The sequence below is a fragment of the Colias croceus genome, chromosome 17 (genome assembly GCF_905220415.1).
Source record: "Colias croceus chromosome 17, ilColCroc2.1".
Classification (NCBI taxonomy): Eukaryota; Metazoa; Arthropoda; class Insecta; order Lepidoptera; family Pieridae; genus Colias; species Colias croceus.
This window is the reverse complement of record NC_059553.1, coordinates 4,505,718-4,517,338: the sequence shown is the minus strand read 5'-3', so window position 1 is coordinate 4,517,338 and position 11,621 is coordinate 4,505,718. Positions and strand designations below refer to the sequence as shown.

Here is an 11,621-nt window from a genome sequence, read left to right as displayed (position 1 = left end):
GGAGTTGACAAAGTTTTGTTTGTTACTGTGTAATGGCTTTCCCGGATTGTAATCATAATCAAATATTATCGTTATTAAAATCTGTTTGTTTCATTCTGAATTCATCGGGGTAGTATTCAAAATGCATCTCGTATAAAATTTTGCTACGTATTATTGCAATTTGTTATACCCATATTTTTACAGATAACGGAATACAAAAGGTATAATTTTATGAAGAGCACTGTTGACATGAATATATATGAATTATGAAAATAAAGGATTGATATCGAGATATTCCAATTGTATGAACCATAAACCTACTGCTATAAAATAACAGACATTATTTCATTTTATTACAAACGAGCGACTGATTAATTGAGGTTGACATGTTTTCACCTTCATGAAATAAAACAACACCTCGAACATATTTGATATTTCTACTCTAAATTACCATAAAAAAAAACGGTAGAGTTTTGCGTGTCTTGAATTCAAATGAGTTATTTTATAAAAGTAAAATAATTTTCCATATGATCTTCTCAGTATTCTATTTATGGAAACAAAATGATTGGAAAATCTGCTCAGTAGAGGAGAATTAACACCTACTCTCGTATTCCACAGAGAGTTGTTAAAAGGTACAATTTTTCCAGCATTCATAAATATATTTTTCTTTCAAAGGACAATAAGTCACAATGAATATTAAAATTATGCCGACGCACAGAAATTTACGTTCCTCGATGTAATGAATCAAACAGGTAAATAATACTTGTGAAATGCACAGTAAATAGATCTATTTTTCCTGTATTCAAGCAATGTGGCTGCTACATTAAAAATCATTTTGTAGCGCATAATTTGAAATTAGTACTTTTACTTTCATTGATGTAGGTATTTTAATTTTTAATAGACCATATGACCACAACTTAAGGGTGTTAAGGGGCGTTCAATGGGTTTTCAGGCTTAATCTTGGGATCTCATTTGTGTCGCAATTCTCCAGAAGCCATCGGTTTACCGTTGATCCTCGGATTACAATAGATATCCGAACAACAATTTTAATTTACACTGTCCGTTGTAAATACGCCTTTTATACCGTTAACCTTAATCATTTTTTCAGTCATGATCAAATATTCATCTTGGAAATCTTTAATGGACTTCCGAATTTCTTTCGTTATATTATGAATGAATAACATTCCAAAAATACATTATTTTAGGATATAATTACATTGGTTCTTTTAAAAACAACATGAACAATGTTTTTGTAAAACATTTACTGTGTAATCCTTGGAGAAAAAACAGAAAATTGAAATTCATGCGCAAAATTGTTAATTGGGTTAACGAAAATGTTATGATAATCATTATTATGCGGTTTCACATGGGTGGATGGGTTATTATTCCCTTGAGGAAGGATGAAGATTTGGGTGGCTCGAACGCAAATATTAAACTTCAGGTGAAAATGACATCGCTTTTATTACAACTTGTGTCATATTGATTGATTTTTAAAACCCTTGTTTGATATTTTTACCTTTTCAGAATTATCTATTTCGACAAAAGTTTTAATCGATAAGAGATCGGGAATGTTTCAGTTAAAAGAAAAATATTAACTGGCGATGTGGTTTCTGAGGTAACAAACAAAAAATTTCTGTTGCAATGACTGTTGAATTATAAGTGTTATTAACTTTGCATTTATTTTCTTAGTAAAATAATAATTGAATATATGGGAAAATACTACTGTAACTTTACTCGATATTCATGACACCAGCGCGATGAATTTAATTTATCATTTTCGCAGTCACGTAAGCTCTCATATATGAGCATACGCGGAGAAAACCCGAATCTGTGTATTGAAACACATTACCGTAATTACTTCATTTACCCCATATGAGTTATGATTATGATGATATTAATTATGAAACTTTACCATAATAATCACGAATACTGCATGTATTGTTAAGAAAATTTATAAGACGGATAAATGTCTTACTAAACTAAGATAAAGAGTGTCATATCGGAAAATCCAAGACTTGGCATGCGATGCAGTGCTACGCTGATACGGCGCCAATTTAATATGTGAGCAATAACCTTTACGGTTATGCTTCAATTTAATTTAACATCTTCTTTATCGTCATTTGTTCTTTATAAGTAATTAATCCATTAATTTGAGTCAAATGTGTGAAAGTAAAAAAATCATTACTATTTATGTACTACGTCTACTAAAAGTGCATTGCGGATATTTAACTATCTACAATTCGCCAGCAAAAACTATATTGGTACTAGTTTAAACAAAAAGAGAACAGTGAGTAGTAAACATAGAGCCAATAAATGTCTAGTTGTGAAAAGTCTGTTAGGACTAAAATAAATCGCCAGCAATTTTAAACCGGAAGGGTTGATGAAATGTAGAGCGCACTGGGCAAATACTGATAACATAATTCATAAAGTTCTATAAAGTCATAATAATATGCCATAATCTCGTTACGTAATATTTTAGCGAAGCGGTGGTATTCTTTCATAAAAGTGGCTTCTGAATTTTACGACCCGATAAAGTTTTGGCATTGAGTGCGCGTGAAAATAACCGAATTAGGAAGTTCGAATCAACTGCCGATTATAGTCTTGTTGGTAAACATTTGGGGTTATTTTAACATTTCCTGCATAATAGTCTCGCCAAACTTATTAGACATAAGAATTTTAATATTGACACTGACTATACTCTTAGCACGCACAAAATTTTATTTGATTGATTAATTCATCATTATTTGTTGAAACGAACTAATCTCAGGAGCTACCGGTTCAAATTGAATAATTGTGTTTGTGTTATTATTCCATTTATCGAGAAAAGTTCTACAACGTGACGCTACGACCAATACAAAAGAGGATACCTAACAAAGAAATAGGTGAAAACTGCGAAACAATAATATCATTTATGAAAGCAGATGAAGTTCCATTATTAGACTAGTTTTGTTTACATTTACCCGTTTTGGGAAGGCTAAATTACAATTAACAATTCGAAACTAAATCAGTGGTGTTAAGAATTTATGTCAATTTATCAAAGTCAATGTTCAATAAATTTCGGTAGACGCCAAAGTAAATCAGATCACTCACTACACAGTAGTCAACTTGAATATATTGTAAACACTTGATGTCACCGAGGCACATTCTGTATTGTGTTTATTCGTACGTGAAATAAACGTATATATAAAATTATCATGTGTGACGTGGTAATTGGTAGCGTTGTGGTCATTGTCATGGCTAATGTATGTTTTCAATGGTGACAGAGTGTAAGTCCCTTAGAAACGCTCAACTCAACTATTCCAGTCGAAAGCGTGGTTCGGTCGAAGCAGGTCGCTCCCATGCCTTCCCGTCTCGGCTCCATAAAAATTGCTTACTAACTCTAGATAATTAAAGTGATCATAATTTATTTCATGTTTCAATTTCTGGAACTTGTGAATATTTGATTCGAATTTGAGAAAAGGTACGTACAACTTAGCATTTCAACTTTTGTGTATATTTGTTTGTTTTCTTTCAGATGTAGGCGGGTTGTTTGAATAATGTTTAATATTTTGCAGTTGATAAAATGTACAGACCTATAATATTAAATATGAGAAACATTATTAATAAAGGGTAGGTACCTACTTTGTTAGGCACACTGTTGTGTTCTAACTTTTTTAACCAATAAATGTAATGATACTAAATAAAATTCAAAAAGCACTATTAAATCATGAAGCATTATTTAGCTGTTATTTTGTTTTATTTTTTTATTTAAGAAAAAATCTTTAGCTTTGGGTAGTTGGTATAAAAGTTACAAATTAATAAGCGATTAAAGTATATAATTATGCCAAAATAGCTACCCTAAAAGATGTTGTTCTGCTCTATTGCCCCGTTTTCGTGATTTCTCTCCATAAGAACATTCCCAATACAAAAACGTAAAAAAATTCCCGAATTCGTCCAGCCGTTCTCGAGTTTCGAAACCCATTTGCGATTCATTTTTGTTATAAAAATGATACTTCGTTCGTTTTAGTGCTACCCAGTATGTTCGGATTGAATCTTTATTTTTTATAGATCAATTACATTTTCTTGATATTGCTTTTTTACATTGGCTACCTTCAGTTTTTTTTACTTTTTAAGATATGCTTAAAAGTATAACAAAGACAAAGCATAGAAGAAAAATAAATTTTAATGATTTCATTTTCAAGCTTGCGATCTGTTCCGGCATCTCTCGTAGTACATATCTAGCATATAACAGAGATGACGAAATATTCAACATTGAAAAGATTTTTGAGATCGGTCAAAAAAAACCAATTACTCTTCAGCTTCATATTATTATATACTTATCAGTATAGATTAGCATTGTTAGATACGACTTCAATGACACCTTCATATAGTACAAATTAATTTCATACAACAAAATCCAATATGGAACAACTAAAGTACAAGATAAAACCTTTAAAGATACACATGCTGAAAAGCTAAGCCTAAATATAATCAGTTGAACGGAAGTATTCTAGTTTCACGTCTCTCCTGCAGAGAAATCGGTGTCGTTATTACGGATTAAATAACTGAGGAAGGATTTTATTTTGATTTTGCATCGATCGCGATGTTTGCTAATGTTAAATTAAATATATATAAAAATAGATCATAAGACGGTCTCTTAAACGTAACTTAAAATTATAATCTGTTTTATATTACTCTAGTGTATAATTTTACGAGAATACAGCCTTATTAAGAAATTTTGAAATAACTTGGTACGGTCGCTGAAAAATGGGATATCAGTATGAATAATATAATAATAATATAATGAGTGTTTTAAATCCCTTTAAAGTATTTTTCTTTTGTTATGAATGAAGTATGTCATTATAAAAGTTATTTGAAAAATTTTTGTTTTATGAATGCCTACGCCAAGTTTACGCGCTACCACGCCTACTTACATGCAAGATATTTTACAACAAACAACAAAGCCCAATTGGATTTTAGTCAATAGTCTCGCTTTAACGTTTTTTAAGGACATTTGATTGCATCACAATTTATATTTAGCGATTTATTAATATGAATATTGAATACCTTTATACATCCTAGTATCTACAGTATTTAAAGTCTTGCTGCAAACTATTTGCAGCGAACATAAACAATTTTAGCTAATGGCATAAACTTATGCAGATGTAGTACATCATTCCATCACCTGAGCATCGTTGAATAATCTTGAGCTAATAATATTATAAATTCTATTTTTGATACAGGGCTAATTTTATAAATTTAAACTAATCTTATTTTATACAAACCTTTGGTTCACTTAAACTTAAACACAAACATTTATCTATTCAATTAGACCTCGTCTACCAGTAATTTTGAATCGACATAACATATTTTTACAATTTACCATATGCATGCATAAATCATAAAACATTCCTTTTTAAAAAACGATATACAATATTATTATGTTTATTTCATCTTTTTACGTTTAACAAATATTTATCTCGGAAAATGACATCTCTGTATTTACGGGCCCGGATGGAAGAAAATATTATTGCAAAGTTTATTTTGCTCTATTTAACACGCATAAGTATATTTGATAGTAGTGATCCGCCCCGGCTTCGCCCGTTATTATAGGACATTATTACACAAGTCGACCTAGTCCCACAGTAAGCTCAATTAAGGCTTGTGTTGTGGGTACTAGGCGACGATAAATATAATATTTAATAAATACATATTATATAGATAATAACACCCAGACCCAAGAACAAATAATTGAGTTCATCACACAAATATTTGCCCAGACCGGGGTTCGAACCCGGGACCGTCGGCTCAGTAGGCAGTTACTTTACCACTGCGCCAACCGCGTCGTCAAATGTCGCCCTGGTACATATTTCGCAATAAAAGGTAGCCTATGTCCTTTCTCGGGTATCAAAATATCTCCATACCACATGCAAATTGGTTCAGTAGTTTAGGACAGACAGAGTTACTTTCGCATTTATAATATTAATATGGATTACTGTGACGTGTGACGTCTCGTTCCTTCTACTCTACATACGTGGGCTTGTATGATATGCAAATAAATATTATAATAATTATTCATGAAAATTTGCATAAAAATTGTATCTAGGTACAATTACTTTCAGCATCATTCAAAAATGCCTTGAGGCTCTTTAAACTCTTCCAAATTGAGGGAGCTTCCTTCTTGGAAACGAAAAAAAAATTGTTTATTACCGGAAAAGAACATTTCATACTTTTCAGATTATAATATCTTGAATTAATTGCTTTTTAATACATTTTTGATATTAAAAACGGCACCTGATTACATGTTAAGTCGAAACAAAGTAAACTTGATTAAAATTGCATATTTTGATTACCACACGTTTTACGTAATAAAAACATTATTTTTAACAAATCTCGTAGTTTTAAAAGCAAGTTAAGTATAAGCATTGTTTTCATCTCAAGATGAGGTTGGCTCACATTCAATGCAGTTTCATCTAAAAATCGATTTTAGTCGTAAACGTGATGTCGGTTCATTGTTACTACTTTAATCTCTATGGGCCCTGTGTTGATAAATATGATACGTTTTTATATTATTATTTTTGCACTGGCATAGTTAATACGAAACCAAAGTACGAAACTTGATGGTCAGTACAAAACCTTACTTCTGAAACAAAAATGTTGTGTGGTTTTATGAATCCACGGTAAAAGTGAAACTTTTTTCACACTATAGACATTTAACTAAAAATTATCGTATTTGTACGATAATTATCGTACGTATCGTGCGTCACGCGACATGCGCTACACAGACCAAAAAGTTTGACACGATGTAATAAAAGTTTCACTTTAAAAAAACATTTGTTCTTGTTAAAGACTAAAGTCTATCGATTTTTGAACACACAATTTGTATTTTTGTATTAGTTATTTCTTAGGTTATTTCTATCAAATTCACTTCGCATTGCAGTAAATTGTGCTCTAGATTCAGATTCATTTATTTTATAAAATACGTGTTATACGAATAAATATCTTGACAATTTAACATGAACGCGATGTTGTGAATGCTATACTCAATAATTAACGAACCTAGTTTAAACTTTAGCTGTTTGATTCCCACAGAGCATTTCGGTATAAGTATTTCCTTTAACTGGTAACACAGACATAGAACAAATAGTATCTTATACAATCTATTTAATGAACTTGCCTTAGTAACCAACATTACCAACGAGAACTTATGTATTTATCCTCAAAATAGAACTTTGATGAAGCAAGTTGTAGGATTGTAGCTGAGCAAACGATAATAAGTTTTTCTTTGAATTCCTTCAGATGATAAATGAAATAAATGAACTGATGTATTTTGTTTTGTAATTTTTGTGCAAAAATTAGATAGTGGGTGTAAAGGCAGCTTGTAGCGTTGGCATATTTTGAGCCCACAAAAAGGAAAACTTTTTCATTTCACCGTAAGACGTAAAGAAACTGTACAAAAAGAAAGTTAGAAAACATCTGATTCATACATTTTTGCAATCACGTGTTGAAGAAAAATGAGTATTTACAAATAATAATGGAATATGAGCAGGAAAATTGAACGACAAAAATAATAAAGCAATCACGTTTGAATCATCAAACACAACTTAAACGAAGCCATTTATATGATAATGCATTATCGTCAATACTTATTCACGGGTACAAAATGATCACTAATTTTGCAATAGTTTTTCGAGTTATGCTATCAATATGCAATAATAATAAGTCTTACCATAAAAAAATTATGGATTTTTGTTAGAGTGTGTTAATCAATTTAATAATGATAATATTAAAATATAATACTACGCCATCAATATGTCTTTAAGCTTTGTTGCATCTAAACTAATGTTATGAAGCTGAAGAGTTTGTTTGTTTGTTTGAACACGCTAATCTCAGGAACTACTGGTCCGATTTGAAAAATTCTTTCGGTGTTAGATAGCCCATTCATCGAGAAGGCTTATAATATATAGCATAACGCTAAGACTAACAGGAGCGGAGCCACGCGGGTGAAACCGCGGAGCGCAGCTAGTAATAAAATAAGTTTGCTCCAACGATGTACAGATAAGAATAAAATAAAAATTGTAACAATCTATTTTTAATATTGAAGATAGCACTTTTAAGTGGCTGAATGGTATCATTTATAAGGTACCTACAGCTCATTATTATACCAGGTACTCTAGATTAGTTCGTAGATAATAATAACAGCTAATGAGAGTTGCAATATTACTTTACATTAACTCAGCAGTATAATATGGTGCATAATGCTAATAAAAGCTTGATCACAAATCACAATGTTATCTATCTATAAATTGGTTCGTTAACTCTCCTAAATTACATTCGAGTATTCAATTTTCTAAATTTTACCGAATATCTGTTATTTGATTATTATTATTTTTAAAATTTAAAACATGGAACTGAAAAAGTGGAGATTTATTTCATACAAGCCTCTCGATCCTGCTCGACCCGTCATAAAAACATAAATAGTTTTAATACTTTTTTCGCTCAGTAATAATTAATTTTCACTCACAAACTGAAAAATTAAGATTTTTTTCTATTTATTTTGCTAGGATAAAAAGTATCCTCTTTTATGCCCAGTATAATAAGTTTCATTTAAATCGAACCGTTAGTTTTCACGTGATGCCTGAACATACAGACAGACTGACAAAAATTTTAATATACTCTATATTTGGGTTCATAATCACATATTTGGGTTTGGTTCCGCCCCCCCCCCCCCCCCTGCTATTTATTTTTTCGATATTTTACATGTACAGAATTGACCCTTTTACGGATTTATTATACAGGGTGTCCCACTAAGTATTGGTATTCGTTGTGTGCGCGATGACAGCGCCCCTAGTGGCCGCAACTATTCAGGACTTGTCATCTGTCAAATCATGTCAACTAGATGATAAGATATTTTTGTGATATTGATTTTCGACTAGTTTTTCAACGAATTTGAAAAAAATAGTGTAAAACAAATAAAATAGGACTGTAATTTTGTAACGCTTATTATTATTATTATAGTGTACTAGGTTAAATTTCCTACTTTTTTCTCTTCACAGCAGCTATCCATTTTTGTCTTTGTTGTAATGTCCACTTTGATGTTGGAAACGAATAAAACTTGCATGAACTGCTTTTCCCATTGTTTTTACAATTTACGACACAGCATGTACTATGACCCATATCGCAAATTTTTACGTTTTTACTTAAAATTATAAAGGAAGTTATGAAAATAAAGCAATTTGACACATGACAGCCCAGAATTAATTCACATTTCTGCCACGTCGTGCGTTGCGATCGATTTGCCGTTCCCCACCACCCACTTCGCACATAGTCAATACTAAGCGTGAAGTGACTTGTAGTTTTGCATACACTGAACTCGTAAAAAATACGTAAACAACGAAATTACGTCAAAAATTTATGCTAATTTTTGACGTAAATTCGTTGTTTACGTATTTTATACGCATATACCGCTTCGCTAATGTGAACATTTTGTCTATGAAAACATAATCTTAAATGATAGCTCACGTGCTGGTGGCAAAGTTGGGCGGGTTGCTTGTTATGGGTGTACACATAGAGTTAGAAGAATTCATCTTTTTGAAAAAAAAGCGTCTGGAACTTTATAAGTATTTTTATAAACTCAGCGTATGCAAAACTATAACCTCCTTTGAGCTTAGTATACCAACAGTGGGACAGCCTGTATATGTACCTATAGATTTTATATGGGATGTCGTATATGTTTAGATTTTATATGGGATTCGCGTATCATTTAGGTATGTAGAACAGTAGAAAAGTATAGTTAATAGGGTTAGTATTCATAAATTATAAGAAAAGGAAATGTCCATTAACTCTACTTTAGTAGAACGTATAGTTATTACTTTTGCGATGCGACACTGCTTTTTATAGCCGTTGTACAACCACAAATCCTTTACAATAAACGACAATGTAAAGGTAATTTTATATAATAGAAAAAGAAAAGAGAAGATGTGTCCCAAAGGTCATTAGCGACTAGGATATTTGATTGTATTGTCAACCACATAGTATCTGGGTGTGATTATGAGATCTGAGGATTAACTGCAGAGTTTTGGTGTCGCTTGGAAAATTCTGATAGGAACGTTATCTAATTTGTATTTAGGTACTTGTTTGTTAACAATTCTTAACTATTAAGAAAATTTCAATTTAAAAAATTACCTTACCTTCTCGTTTAAAAAATGTAAATACGAATACTGCTGGCTGAAATAAATTTTGAATTTCATGATGCCAATTTCGTCAGTTGCATCTGCGGTCGTGTGTGGACGCATGGGTGCGATAGCGGCTGTTAAATTTCCACTAATAAATATGCAGTTAAGTTTCTGTTAAGATTATCATTTCGGATTTATATGTTTATAACAAACACCCATTTCTGAATGAGAAATAAGGTTATATGAAAAGATTTTTGTGAAAATTTGCCTTCAAATAATTGTTATTTAACCCATTTTACTTTCCCAAATTTAGATAACTAAGTAAGAATATGAATATTTAGTATCTAATTTTTATCTACACTAATACATAAAGAGGAAAACTTTGTTTGTTTGATTGTAATGAATAGGCTCATAAACTACTGGACCGATTTTAAAAATTCTTTCACCATTCGAAAGCTACATTATCCACGACTAATATAGGCTAGGTTTTATCTCGGAAACCCTATAGGAACGGGAACTATGCGGGTTTTTCTTTAAAAACGCGGGCGAAGCCGCAGGCGGAAAGCTAGTTTATTTATAACTTTATAAGTTCTCTCTATCCTACTGATATAGGTACGTTTATAAATAGAATATAGGCTATATAATATTAACTAGATCTCATAGACAATGCATAGACATAAATAAAATATATATTGAAAAACATTCAATGGATGGATAACCTTGTCGTCTATAATACTCTGAATGAATGCTATTTTTACCGTTCATGCTGGGGATAGAGAAGTAGTTACCAACTCCGTGAAGTAGAAACAATTAGCAAGATTTCCAGTGCTGGCTCGCTTAAGCAAGATAATAGGTCAAGGAGGAAACATTCCGAAAACTTGCTCAAAGGATTTCGATTTGGAACCACTTAGCTTTAGTGATTGCGTTTTAAGTTTCACAGTTTCTCTACAATTACGCGACTCTCGTTATATGTAGATACTTAAAGTGAACGAATTCATGTCTAGTTATTTAATTAATTGCTAGCAAAACCATTTTTGGAATGTGAAATAAACATATAATTGTTCATTAATTGTTAATTTCAGCGAATAATAAATGAAGGCCAAGATTATGATGTCCAATAAATCCAAAAACATGTAGGTACTTAAGAATAATGTAAGACATCTTTCCGTATAAATAAAGTAGGATTTCGTTGGTATGGATAGAGGTAAATAAGATGCTGAAATTTACGTTTGAAGTGCCCTCAGATGTTCAACACAGTAAAAGCGGGTTTCCAGAAAATAAGGCCGCAGTAATCGAACAATGTTTTCAAAAGCAGAAAAGAACGATTCATATAATATTTATATTTGTGTGAAATATATCCCATTGAAATTATTCCCTCAAAAAAAAACTGTTCCAAGAAACGTATTTTGGGATACAACTAGCGCAGACGATGAATAATATAATTGAACCCTTTCGTATTTATTATCTTCAATTACATGAGGGTTTGAC

The 11,621-nt window shown here is 31.5% G+C and overlaps 1 protein-coding gene across 2 annotated transcripts in view; it reads left to right on the top strand.

The window, feature by feature from the left end:
- The first annotated feature begins 3,304 nt into the window (after positions 1-3,304).
- LOC123698994 (G-protein coupled receptor dmsr-1-like) overlaps positions 3,305-11,621 on the top strand; it is a 40,278-nt gene continuing 31,961 nt past the window's right edge. For both annotated transcript variants that reach the window (XM_045645846.1, XM_045645845.1), the window contains exon 1: positions 3,305-3,439. The gene's annotated coding sequence lies outside the window, so the exon portion shown is untranslated. The remainder of the gene's footprint in view (positions 3,440-11,621) is intronic.